Here is a 14803-nt window from a genome sequence, read left to right as displayed (position 1 = left end):
TAGCATATGAAGGATGTTCAAAATATGGATAACCAGACAAATTCAAACTAAAACAATGAGATACCAATTTGCACCTGTTATAGCAAAAATCAAAAGGCTGGGTAATGTCCAATGCTGGTGATGCATTGAAAATATCTGTACTCTCACTATCTGTGGTAATAGGGAAGACTGTTACAGCCACTCTGAGGAGCAATCTACCACTTCCGATGCAAAGTAAGTAATTAAATATATATGTATCTGATGGTCTAGCATTTACCACAAAGAAATTCTCTCATACTTGTAAAGTGACATATTTGTTTACCGCAGTTATTCATGGTGGCAGGCAGCAGGTTCGGGGGCAGCCTGGGTGAGACTAGTCAAGAAATCAAGGTTAGAGCTGTATAGAGTTCTATGCAGCTTTCAGAATAAATCAGATGTATACTTAGCAATATGGTAGATATCAAAACATTGCACTGAGAGAAAAAGCAAGGGACGGACTAATACAAGTAACACAACATTGTAACATAAGTTAAAAATAAACAAACACAAATATATATTTTGCACAAACACATGTAAACAAAATGATATGCACTGAAATCATTAAAATGGCTGGCTATGGTGTAAGGAGAAAGGGAATGAATGAATGAATGAACAAATGAATAGCGGCCCCTCCCCACAGTCCTTCACCAAAGCAGAACAGAAACTCTTTTTTTTCCAGTTTCTGTTTTTTTTTTTTTTTTAATTTTTATTGGAGTATAGTTGCTTTACAATGTTGTGTTACTTTCAGGTGTACAGCAAAGTGAATCTGTTATACATATACATATATCCACTCTTTTTTAGATTCTTCTCCCATATAGGCCATTAAAGAGTATTGAGCAGAGTTCCCTGTGCTATACGGTAGGTCCTTATTAGTTATCAATTTTATATATAGTAGTGTGTATGTGTCAATCCCAATCCCCCAATTTATCCCTCCCCGCCCTCCCCCAGAAACTCTGTTCTTGACAAGATCATAAAGAATATGGTATCTCCCACAGGGGGACTAACAATTATCACTGACTGATAGTCAACCATGTGTCCTGCACTGTCACATGCTTTGCCTGCACCTCCTCTCCTGTGTTTCTCACAGCCCCCACCATGAGGAAGATGTTGCTATTAGCTGCATTTCATATTCAGAGATGCAGAGGTCAAGAGGGAGATGTGACTTACCCAAGGCCACAGAGCTAGGGACTGGCAGGGCTGAGTCTTGAACCTGGAGGGTCAGTTCTAGACTCTATTCTTTTACACCACTTTCTATGCCTCAAATAACAGTCTATGTGCCTCTGACCAGACTCTGCTTCATGTCAACTCCACTGTCTACCCTCCACCTTTTCTGCCCCATGGAATTTCCTATAGGCTCTTCTGGGGTCCAAAGAATCACATAAGCATCCACATCCATAGCTCTACTCTTCTCATTCCACTCCATTTTGTGCTTTTGTTCTTCTTCAATGTCTAGGATGTCTCTAGACTGCTTTAATTCATAGAATAATTGCTCAGCATTCCTCTTGATGGACTATGGGTATAGTTACCAGTATGGTAGTTTTTCTCTTAATTTCCCCAAATTTAATTTATCTAAGCACATATTTCCCTTGCAGGAAAAATCCTGAACTTACCGTTAAAGAACTTACTGAATCCCCAGATGATCAAGTGAAACACGACTGCCTTTATATCCCTTTAGAGGAGAATGCTAGTGCTGGAGGGAATCAATAGCTATGATCAAACTCACTCATTTGCTTCTTCAGTAAATGATTCTCTTTTTCTATGAATTTGTTGTGTGTGTTTGTTTTTTAGATCTCACATATGAGATCATTCAGTATTTGTCTTTCTCTGTCTGACCTATTTCACTTAGCATAATGTCCTCAAGGTCCATCCATGTTGTTGCAAATGGCAGGGTTCCCTTCTTTTTTTATGGCTGAATTATTCATACACACACACACACACACACACACACACACACGGTCTCACAACTTCTTTATCCATTCATTCATCAATGGACACTTAGGTTGTTTCCATGATGTCTTGGCTATTGTAAATAATGCTGCTATGAACATGGGGATGCAGATATCTGTTCAACATAGCGTTTTCGTTTCCTTTGCAAATATTCACAGAAGCAGAATTGTTAGATTATACGATAGTTCTATTAACTCTCTGAGGAATATTCACATTGTTTTCTATAGTGGCTATACCAATTTACCATCCCACTAACAGTGCACAAGGGTTCCTTTTTCTCTACATCCTTGCCAGCATTTATTATCTCTTATCTTTTCAATAACAGCTATTCTAACAGGCGTGAGACGATATTTCATTGTTGTTTTGATTTGCACTTCCCTTATGATTAGTGATGTTGAACATCTTTTCAGGTACCTGTTGACCATTCATATATCTTCTTTGGAAAAATGTCTATTCTTGCTGTATAAAAAATTAATTAATTAATTAAAATTCAAAAATTCAAAAAAATAAAATTACATGAATGAGCTCTTTAAAATTCGGTAATTCTACACTGTTCTTTTATAACTTATATTTATGTTCCACTTCCCCATAAAATGTTATCCAAATGTAATACTTTTTATGTTTGAAAAACATTTTATTGATCACATCTTTGTAATAAAAATATGTATGTATTAAAGTAAAATTTAAAAATTAAAATAAATGTCTATTCAGGTCCTTTGCCCATTGTAAAATTGGACTGTTTTATTTTCCCTAATGAGCTGGGGAAGGAGCTTGTTTCACATAGGGTTCCTGTCTCCTGTTCAGCTGGGTTGCTAGCTGGTCTGCTAGGGCTTCTCCTGGAGTCCCGATGATTGTGCGAGGGAGACGGGGTGGCGGTGGCAATGCTGGCTAACTTATTTCCTGGGTCATGGTGGTTATTGTGTTGCTGAGGTTTCTTTTGCTGTGCCCTAGGGCAGGGCTTTACTGAGCCACCCATCTCATGACTGAGAGCTTTGCAACTTACTAAGGACTATTCTCTTCCATCTTGGGAAGGTTGGGATGACTTGCTGAGTGAGGTTGCTGTGTTGGGACATAGAGGTGTGGCCACAATGACTGGGACTTTCATTGCCCGTCTTCTGAGACTTGGAGGTTTGTTCAGGCTTGCTGTTATCCATCATATCCTGTATTTAGGGAAGTTTTTCTGGCTTACTAGGGTTCCTATTGTCTCATGTTCAGTGTTGGGTGGATTAATTTGCTGGCCTTCACTCACTGTGTCATCTGACTTGTGCATAATCTGAGTTGCTACAACTCCCCTTGTCTGTGGCTCATAGCTGAGTGAAGTACTGGCTTGTCATTTGTGGAGTCAGGGTTGGGAGTCTAGGATTCCAGAATCAGAGGTTAGAATTTATGGGTTGGTGTTTAGGGATTAGAGGTTGGGATTAGGAGGTTAGAGGATATCAGTGGCTCAGAATCTAGAAACAAAATCTAGGGGTTAAAGGGTTATGAGTTTAGGGGCTAGGGCTTGGGTTAGGGTTGGAAATTTGTATCAGAGATATTAAGGTTAGAGTGGTGGTCAGGGATCAAAAGTGTCCAAATCAAGGGTCAGATATTTGGGTGGTGGTTAGGGACTGGGGTGGGGTTAGATGCTAGAGCAGCACCAAGGGCCTAAGGTTTAGGACTTGAGTTTAAGGACAAGCATCATGGTTTCAACGTCAGCTTCAGAAAAGAATGAGTCAGGGTCAGGGTCTGATGAGCTAGGGTTAGGTTACAAGTCAAATAAGTTAGATCACTGTCAGTGATAGGGTTAGGGGCTTAGGAAATAAGATTTAGGGTAAGGTTAGGGACTAGGGTTGGGATTTGTTACAGTTAGGGAGGCAGGGTGAGGGTAACTCCCTCTTTTTCCTTGCTTTCGGCAGGTTCTCCAAGTAGACAGAAGGCAGCAGGTTCTATGGTCACATAAGCCCCAAATTCCAGGAGATAACATGTCAAGGTTTCACGCCAACTCTCTAATTGCACGCCCCTTTTGACCAGGACAACACCAGGCCCTGAGATTCAAGGAATCAGTAGGGGAGGGATATGCCAATCTCCCTCTCCTGCAGGCACTATCCTGTATCTGCAAGTCGGGCTCTTGGGGTCCTCTTTACTTGGCTCAGGGAAACCACCATTTCTCCTCTGAAGCACTCTGCAATCTTACTAATTGTGTTCAGTAGCTTTCTAGTCATATATCCACACACACATCCACACATATAGAGAGGAAGCTAGTGATACGGCTAGAGGGTTGCTAGCCAGATTCTGCTCTCTTCTTTAGTAAGGCCAGAAGAAAGGGTGGGCTAAAGCAACAAAGTTAGGTGCAAGTCCTCAGAATAAAAACAGAAAAGGGTAATGGGAAAGAGGATGATGAGAAAGGGTGTTGCTTTAGATAGTAAAGTCTGGCCAGGCCTCTCTGAGGAGATGACACAAGGCCAAGGAGTGAATCAAGCAAATATTGGGGAGATGAGCTTTCAGGCAGTGAGCACTTCCTGCGGGGGCCTTGAGGTGGGAACAAGGTAGTGGAATGGTAGGAGTGAGGGGAGAGTGGTTTGTGAAGGCACACAGGTCAGCAAAGGCCAAGTCACACAGTATTTTAAGGGCCATGGTGAGAAGTTTGGATTTGTTCTCAGTAGAATGGGAAAACACAGCAGTTTCTTTAGGCAGAGGAGTGATGTGAACTGCTTTATGCATTAAAAAGGTGAATCTGGTGCTTGTATGAAAAATAAGCCACAGAAGGGTAAGAATAGATAATCCATGTAGAGATGATGCTGACTTGGGCTAGGAAATGGTAAGAAGAGATGAGATTCAGGATACAGTTGAAGGTTAAAACCAAAAGGTTGGCTAACAGATTGTTGAGGGGAATGAAGCAAAGAAAGGAACCAAGAATTATGCCTGAGTCTTTTGGAAAATTTGACGGCTAATGACAGGAGTTGAGTTCAAGGGATCAGAAGTTCAGTTTACAACATTAACAGCAAAAGAAAACAATATACATTTCATCTAAAAAGTGAGTGTGGGGGGCTTCCCTGCTGGCGCAGTGGTTAAGAATCCGCCTGCCAATGCAGGGGTCACGGGTTCGAGCCCTGGTCCGGGAAGATCCCCCATGCCGCAGAGTAACTAAGCCCATGCGCCACAACTACTGAGCCTGCACTCTAGAGCCCGCAAGCCACAACTACTGAGCCCGTGTGCCTAGAGCCTGTTCTCCACAATAAGAGAAGCCACCGCAATGAGAAGCCCACACACCGCAACTAGAGAAAGCCCGTGCGCAGTAGCGAAGTCCCAACACAGCCATTAATTAATTAATTTAAAAAAAAAACGTGAGTGTGAAGGTATTGTAAGTGTACTTTTTTTTTCACAGAAAATATTTGTTTTAGCAGTTGTCAGCAGAGATGGTGATTCAAAGCTAGACAGAAATGTCTATCAGTGTTTTTAAAACAAATAATCTCTCTCAATCAGGGGCTTATTATCTATTCATTGTGTGAATATTCATGCCATTTCCTCTATTTTAATCTTCCCCTTTCCTAGTTTCAGGGTAACTATTGTCAAGAACTGTGAAGAGCCATGGATTTTACCCTACTTTCAAAAATACTGACGTTAAGTCACAAAACTGAATCAGAGATAAGAGTTTATTACTCTCAGCAAAAGTAATATCCAGAATGTCAGGTTATTTGCTCTGGTTCCTTAAGCCCCGATTCCCACAGGGCAATGTGGAGGACCAGGTAACAGCTACACACACCGTGGGTTCCATTACAAGAGAGGAACCCAGGGACAAGGGCACAGCTCTTTTGAGCAAGCAGCAAACACTGTAGCAAGCAGTAAGTCAGTCAGAATCCCTCCCCTGGAGACAAGCAGTTATGTGGTAGTCACTCTGACCTACTTAGTTGCCTATATGACCCACTACAGGTACTTCTCAGTAGCAGAAATGGGTCAGCCTTGCAGTCGGGAACACTCAACCAGAATGTACAGGGATGCTCAGGGCCCATAGTGGACTATGTCTCCTAACAACTAGTCAAAACATTTAAACAAAAGCATCACTGACTCTCAAATAATTCTCCTATTCTAGGTTCACTCTGGTGGAGTTGCCTCGGAAATAAGGTTCGCTCACCAGTTTATCTAAGGTACTGTTTATACAGTGAACTCAAACTAAGCACAGTGCCAACAAGTAAATTCAGCTTTGCTCCTTTGCATTTGAAATATTCTAATATGAATTAATTCTAGAATTACATTAATATCACCTTGAAGCTGTATGGTGAGATTTCAAATACAAAGTCTATAAACATTAAAAAAAAAAAAAAAAGTCCCAGCATGGTTTACATAATGATGTCTCTTTCTCATTCTGGTGGTGCAATCTAAGCACTGTGTAGTGTGATCTTGGTGATGTATGAATCTGACACAGAAGTCCTGCTGACAGTACACACTTTGTGCCAAATTCAGAATACAACCATAAAACCACTCAGAAGGACCTGACTGCGATGTACGTAATCAGCATTTGAGGTAGATAACAGAACTTATTTCTACAGATTCTGCTCCTGTCACAGTGAACTATTCTAACTTGTTCAGAAGTTGATAAAACTTTCCACTTTATAAATACAAAAATTTGGAGCAAATAAACAAATAACTCCTTGTCTGCCTCTGAAGGGAATTAATAAATAAGATTAGGAGGTATCTTAAAATCTAATGGAATAAGATCTTATTCTAATTGTCTTTTAGAAAGAATATTGCTGTATTAAGTGTTCACATATACACACATATGTATATTTTTACATATATATTAAAAAATTTTAAATTTCTTAATGTTGGCTCTTTAGGATTATTTTTTCCTAAAGCTAGAAATCAGGAAAAAAATTTTACCTAAAAATTTAATGGCCTTGGTGACTAGGTTATAAGGTAAGAAGCAAAAAATTACTCTTGAACAACTTAAGTTTTAAAGCTTTGTCTTTTCTATAGATGCAGTGAGAAAGATTTAATGCCGTTAGACCTGTTAGATTGGGGCTGGCTGTAACACCTATTTTATAAAAGGCTAAGTCCCATTTAGCATCTGGCTCCCCTGGGAGTGCTACTGAGATGTCTGCTTTGGTCACCTTGGGTAGAGGCTGGCCTATTAGAAACAGGAGGACACAAACACACTAAGATACATCAGTGTCTCTTCTTTGATAAGGTGGGAACACTTAGGAACAGTCAGTCTTAGAACCTCACTGGAAAGGACTATTTCAGGTGCTCTTAATCACAAATACTGTTCTTAAGCTATTAGACATACAACCAAGGATATAAGCTTCCTAGTTTAAACATGTAGTGATCCAACTTTGAGGCTCACTAAAGGGCCTCCAGAAGCAGATGGCTTCTAGAAGCAGACAGTTTCCTTTTGCTATTTTACCAATCAAGAAGATAATACTATTGGTAGATAGTTTCCTCCCTTATATTTTATTATTTGTCCCTTCCTCCTTTTCTTTTCTTTCCTTTTATGTTAATTTTTTTGTCCTTCACTGCCAATTTCCAACTCCTCAATTTATTATCTAGCTTTTCCAAGTACTCAAAACAAAACCCTGTTACTCTCATGTTACTGAGAGACCAACACGGTTACTCATCAAAAGGGACCAAAGACACTGGATTTCACTGATTTGTACAAAGACCTTTTACCCTGGCTAGGTGACTCATAATTCAACTATGATTCAAACAGAAAATTAAGGGACTTCCCCAGCGGTCCAGTGGTTAAGACTCCGCGCTTCCACTGAAGGGGGCGTGGGTTCGATCCCTGGTTGGGGAACTAAGATCCCACATGCCATGTGGCGTGGCCAAAAAAACACAAAAACAAACAAAAAAAACCCCCCAGCAAATTAAGGTATTTCAAACCTTGGAGGCCCAATAGACTACAATAAATTCACTGGCTAGGACAGTCTTCAACTACATACTGACCTGCTAAAATGCGGACTGTGCAACTGCTAACATATTTTTTTAATACCAGCGTTTATATTACAGAAGTAAAACAATCAATCAATTGAGAAAGCAAGCCACTTCATTAGCTAAACTTGACTAAACCAATCCTTGGGACTTATTCTCCTGATTACACAGATCAATGAGTAAGCTGGATATTAAATGGGTTCCAAATATGTTGAATAGTATTTAGGATTCCCTTGCTCTTTTTGCCATCTTCTGCTGTTTAATATTCAGGGGTCTAAATACTGTTAAACAGCCATTCCCCTCACACAACATTCAATTCATGTTACTGCCTCAGAAGGACACGAAGTCCTCAGGGCCAATTTGGATTAGAGCTGAAGCTGACTAAAAGGCAGAAGTTCAGAAATTCTGATAAGGGAAATAGTACAGACCTGGCAGAACTATGATGAAGGTGCTTACAAAGCATATTGATAGACAGTATTTATCCAGAGACTGCCTGACACATACACTTGAGCTAATCTTCTAAGGTCTTCTGGAGAAACTACAACCAAGTGAAGTTGTATTATTTAGTAATCCATCCACTTGCTCCAGGGCAGAATACCGTAACCGTAACTGGCTTCTTTGTTGGCTGCTAGCTAATCAGCAGCTTATCCGCAGAAAACAAAAGCCACAATTTTCAAACTACTGTAACAAGGAAGAGCCAAGTCTGACAACATGTTGAATCTGTTTCTTTTAGTTTAACCTTTGCTTCCCATTACTTTTGTTCACTAAAAGTATACTGTCTATACATAATGGCCTGCCTCAGGAACCCTGCCCCTCTGCCTGAATGTTAAACCAAAGTGCCTTTGTTCAGGGAAACATCCGGACCCTGTTCCACCTGTGGATGGCTGCAAGAAAGAAGAAATTAACACATCCCCTCCCTGAGGCTGGCCATTACAGGGGATATTTGCAAAACGTATGTCTTTTTACTTTACTTCCTCATCTCCTCCCCCTCTCTGTGCTAGAAAAGAAACTGGCATCCAAAACCCTCTGCTGGCTTTCTGAATAAAGTCGTATTTCTTGCCTCAACACCTCCTCTCCGATTTATTGGCCTGTCGTGTGGCGAGCAGACGGAGCTTGGACTTGGTAACACTATATGCAGTTTTCCTTCTTCCCTCTCTACTTTTTGTCTTATAGAAATCCTGTTTTCGCTTTTGCTGGATTAAATCAATCAATCAATCAATCGTTTTCCCTTGTATAAAGTAAAAGTTTTAAAATTATTCTTTGACAAGGGGAGGATTGGTTCTTGGCCTTCTGTTTTCTGTCTGCATTTTCTCCCATGGTCAATTCTTCAGACATATGAGAAATGGAATATTTCCTGCCATATCAGTAAACAAAGGATGTCACAGTCATCTGCACTTGTAGCCCTCCTGAGAGCTGGTGAGCTCTGAGGGAACTAAGGATGTGAAAATACAGGATACTGACCCCAGATAGCTGAGGTGCGTATCACAGGAATGATTTCAGTGAGCCCAGACTCTTGCATCTTCCTGTACATAGAAAAGCGCTAAATTCCTTAACTTGGGATATCTGGTTTTCTTTAATTAACAATAATGTTTTGATTTTCCTGACTACCTGCCCTTTGTTACAAAACGTCTATATAACCTGGCTCCCTGCCTCGCCTCCTTGGAGCAGTTTTCTCAGGGTTACTTGAGATGCTGCCTCCTGGGCTTGAGGTCCTAAAAATTCCTACCGAATGAAACATAACTTTTAGGTTGTGAATAATTTTTAAGTCCACACATATTTCCAACCATCCCCTCTTTGACAACTCCTAAACCTAACCTTACTCAATCACCAACAAGCTAGTTCTGCTTGAATGTACTATCACTGCAAACTCACCACATCCCAAACTGAAATTATTTTCTTCTTGAAGTCAAGCTTTTGACTAATTCCCAAACATACCGGTTGCAACTTGTCTGTATGTTATTTGAATACTATTACTATTAGAAAATAAATGCTTCTTGGCCTGATCCCCTGGGTCCACGAGGAAGGATTTCCCATGAACACTCCTGGCCTCTTGGCACACCTCTGCTCTCCTGGCTGAAGCTTCAGGGACAGAGAGCCAGGCAATTGTAGCATGGCTCCTTCCTCCTCCCTTATTTCGAGAACCACTTAGCCACAGATTCTGCTGCTCTGTGTCGGAAGTTTTACAGGAGTAGGCGCTGCCCGTGGCAGGGGTGGAGGAATAAGATTTATTCAAAGGAATGTTAGGATCTGATGATTTGGCAGAGAATGTAAAAAACATAGACCAGGTAAGGAAATGTGGGGATCACAACATCACATGTAAGTTGAGGCTATGATGGGACCAGTATTTGAGGCACTTCAAATGCTTTTCAAGTTAGCCATGTTGAATGTAAGGCCAACACTGGCCTTGGCCTTAGTGAAACAGGAGGGAAGGAGGCAGGGCACAACCTTCGAAAGAATGACATAGCCCGAGGACATGACATAAACTGATTAGAGCCAAATGGGTCCAAGATGGAGGGCAAGTCAACTTCCACTGGACCTTGAGCCTCTGCATACGCTCACTGTAACACAGCAGCAAGCTAAATGACACACCCACAGGTGCCACGACAGTTCCAAGACCCACCAAAAGGATCAAAAAGTGGGCGTGGCCCAATTCCTGGAAATCCCCACCCCTTCCTGAAATAGCTAGAATATTCCTCCCACTCATTAGCCTATGAAATTACCCACCCCTATAAAAACTGACAACCCCATAGTCTGGTGCCTTTCTCACCTTCTGAGATGGCCCACACTCTTGTCCGTGGAGTGTTTCTCTCTAAATAAATCCACTTATTACTTATCATTTTGTCTCTCACTGAATTCTTTCTGCGATGAGACATCAAGAACCTGAGCTTCATTAAGTCCTGAAACCAGGTGTGTGATCTCAGTTGGAAGACTGTGGGTTTTGGCCGGCTGCATGGGTTCAAGTCCCAATCAGGGTTTTGGCCGGGTTCGAGTCCTGGCCGCATGTCCCATTCTGGATTTAGGCTGGGTTTGAGTCCCGGCACGTGGGTTCAAGTCCCAATCTGAGGTGCACGGTTTCACACGGTTTCATTAGCACACACCCATAGCCTTGTGGGGCATCTGCAGACCCTAAGCACCAGAGGGGATCTCAGTGAAGCAGCCTTGCGGAGGCACAGATTTGACTGTGGGGAAGTCTTTCCCTCTACGGGCCTTTTAGACATCAGAGGCAAAACAATTATTTGGCCCTTTACTATGATTTTTAGCTGGTTCGACAGGCCAGGGGCTTTAAGTCACAATTAAGTTCCACATATGCTAAGAACACAAGTGTGTAAGCTCTGAACTTTAGTACCAGCCTAGCAGGCAGCATGGAAAGGTTGTCCCAGATTCCATCCCTTATGTTCTCAGCCATACTCAAGGCCAAAGGACAAAATTGGAGGAACGCATGCATTTTTTTCCTACATGGATTAAGGGTCACTCCCCGCCTGATGGTCTGTTTTTCAAAAACTCTGGCCATGGTTTTACAGTTCTGAGATTTACACTGCAGCTTCAATTGTAAAAGAGTGGTAGCTTTTATTTGTAATAAAAAAGAAACAGTGCCCTGTTACCACCAAAACATGCCATCTTCTTAGACTAAAGTAGAAAAAACATTCAATGAGATGACCATAGCCACAGAAGTTGAAAAGATAATGAGAAAAACCTAGGCCTGAACATTGTCTCAAAGAATCACATATGTTCAGGAAGAAAGGCAGAGCTTTAGAAACCTGCCATATCAGATTAGGAGCAGTGCAAGAATGAAAACAATGGAAGAGATATTTTCTTAAGAGAAAGTTGACATCTCGGAAAACAGCTGAGAGGCAAATTGCATTTCCTCCCCACCATCCACAGTCCAGCAAAGGGCCAGCCCTATGGGTCTTCCTTCTCTCCAACAATAAAATGTTAGAAACTCAATGAGCCTTCTGGAAAGGAGTACAGGAACAGTAGAGAGAAAAACCCTCAAAGAGAAGTGCCTAAAAGCAATGCTACTCCTCACCTGACACATTCAGAAGATGAGGACAGTATCTTGAGGAAAACATAGCAAAGGTTTTGATTCTCACTGGGTCCCTGGAAGAACAAACTTCAGGACAGCAGATTCAGGTAAAAAAAAAAAAACCTGCTGAGAATGAGTCTCAACTGAAACATGCCGGATAAAGGAACTCCACCCCCCAGCCCCCCACAGGAGACAGGTGTCCTGGGCATGAGCAACTCCACAGCAGAAGGCAGTGGCCCCTGAGGACTGCTCACAGGGGGCTAGGGAAGCTGTGTCATTAGAGCCCACCCTCAAGGCGGTCCTGGGGTGCCAGAAACAGAGGACCCAAAGGGGAAATGGTATTAAGTAATTTAAATATGCTGGATGAAAAAGAAAGACATCTCAAAAATCTCAAAGAAGACCTGGTTGGGGCTGCTGCTACTACTGTAAATTAACACTGCACAAAGGCAGCATTGTCTTAAATACCACTATCTAGAGACAAGACTAGACACAGGTAGATGTCCCTCTGGAATAGAATGAACGTAAGTCATAATTAACCTCTTAATGGGTGATTCTCCCAACTGAGTTCAGACTTACAAGTTCAGAGTCATAACTGGTATAGAATTACTTCAGTCCCAGCAAAACTGAATCAAGAATTTTCCAGCTTATTCACCTTCCCACAGATATAACTGAGTATCTTTTGACAGGTTTCTAGGGACAAAATTTTCCCTGCTATATCTGCTAGGGGCTGGGGAGTAATTTTGTGAATGTGAGGGAATGCTGTGATAATTCTATAGGTCCTGTCAACTATTTAGATTTTGTTGTTGCTGTTGTTTTAAGTGAGGCTTATAAGAGACTAGGTATTGAACTTGGGTAGCACACGGTTAGAAGGCAGGTGCATTACGTTCTCACACTAAGTTATATTCTTCAACAGCTCCATCAGTATAAAGTTGACATTTAGTCTCCACCTGCCTGCCGTTCCTCTATTTCCGTTAGTTACGAGCCCCGGTTTAGAAAAAGGGTGTTATTTATTGAGTCTCCCCCTAAAATCACATCTGCCCGTACTTTCATAACATAGGCTTACTCTTGAGGATGGTCAAAGCAACTATAAAATATGGAACTAAAACCTTCTACAGTGTGTGTAAGACAGAGAGACACAAAGGTGAATTAATGGCCATGGCCTAAAAATCAGCAAAATCTCTATAGCCCAAAGGCATGTAAATGAAGATCAAGGTGGGAAACAAAGTTAGACCCTGTGCATTTGGGAAAAAAGGCTAAAACTAAATGTTGGGTTAGTGGGACTTGGTAAGTTTACTCTCATCCTCTAAATGCAGCAATGGACATGTGCCTTCTTCACCAGCCAGACAGGTAAGAAATGGACTCTCCCAAAGACACCTTGTGGAAACAAGCTGCCAGAACCACAGACCCTCCTTCCAACATTCCAGGAGTGCAACACATGTACATGCAGGCACAAAATCAGTTTAAAAAAATGTTTTTTAATTGATGACATTTATAGTTTGTTTTCACTCTTCTCAAATTCAGTGATTCTCTCCAAGAAAAAAAAAGTACCACCCTTATTCAACCTGCCACACTGTCCCTTCTCCATACCCACTGTCATCACCCTCTCCATACATTATACAACACACCACGAATACCCTCAGTTCTCATCCCCTCACCCTGGACTGCTTCAGTGGACTCCATGGTAACCCCACCCCACACCCTACCCCAAATTCCTTAGCGACATGTTCAAGGGCCTTATGACTAGTTTCCCTCATGCTCTATGTACACCTGCTTTCCAACCAAGAATCCTCCCTCACCACCCCCATATTAGCTATGCTCCTTCGCATCCACATATCCCTCTGTGCTCAAAGACTTTTTTAAACATCTTTATTGGAGTATACTTGCTTTACAATGGTGTGTTAGTTTCTGCTTTATAACAAAGTGAATCGGTTATACATATACATATGTCCCCATACCTCTTCCCTCTTGCGTCTCCCTCCCTCCCATCCTCCCTCCCATCCTCCCTATCCCACCCCTCTAGGTGGTCACAAAGCACCGAGCTGATCTCCCTGTGCTATGCGGCTGCTTCCCACTAGCTATCTATTTTACGTTTAGTAGTGTATATATGTCCATGCCACTCTCTCACTTTGTCCCAGCTTACCATTCCCCCTCCCCGTATCCTCAAATCCATTTTCTAGTAGGTCTGCGTCTTTATTCTCGTCTTGCCCCTAGGTTCTTCATGACCATTTTTTGGGGGGGGGATTCGATATATATGTGTTAGCATACAGTATTTGTTTTTCTCTTTCTGACTTAACTTCATTCTGTATGACAGACTCTAGGTCCATCCACCTCACTACAAATAACTCAATTTTGTTTCTTTTTATGGTTGAGTAATATTCCATTGTATATATGTGCCACATCTTCTTTATCCGTTCATCTGTTGATGGACACTTAGGTTGCTTCCATGTCCTGGCTATTGTAAACAGAGCTGCAATGAACATTTTGGTACATGACTCTTTTTGAATTATGGTTTTCTCAGGGTATATGCCCAGTAGTGGGATTGCTGGGTCGTATGGTGGTTCTATTTTGAGTTTTTTAAGGAACCTCCATGCTGCTCTCCATAGTGGATGTATCAATTTACATTCCCACCAACAGTGCAAGAGGATTCAATGGCTGCCTCTGAACTTGCGATTCAGCGCACCCAAGTTTTTTGTCTCCCGCGTCCCTCCGACAAATACTGGGCACCAACCATGTGCCAGGCACTACCCCAGACAAAGAATAAAAGAGAGATCGAGTGGGGCCAGGCCCACTCCGGCGGCCCCGCTGGCGCGCATGTTCTCTACCGGGCTGCCACCTTGAAACGCCCATCCTGTCCTCTCTGAGCCACCTCCCGGAGCAGGGCCACAGGCCTGGCCCTCCCTTCCGCCTGGG

At 42.0% G+C, this 14803-nt stretch overlaps 1 long non-coding RNA gene across 8 annotated transcripts in view; it reads right to left on the bottom strand.

Moving 5' to 3' along the window:
* Positions 1 to 14803, bottom strand: part of LOC137232411 (uncharacterized) — a 100475-nt gene that overhangs the window by 38701 nt on the left and 46971 nt on the right. The gene's annotated exons all lie outside the window — the stretch shown is intronic.

This window comes from Pseudorca crassidens, chromosome 10 (genome assembly GCF_039906515.1).
Source record: "Pseudorca crassidens isolate mPseCra1 chromosome 10, mPseCra1.hap1, whole genome shotgun sequence".
NCBI classification, from domain to species: Eukaryota; Metazoa; Chordata; class Mammalia; order Artiodactyla; family Delphinidae; genus Pseudorca; species Pseudorca crassidens.
This window is presented reverse-complemented; position numbering and strand designations above follow the sequence as displayed.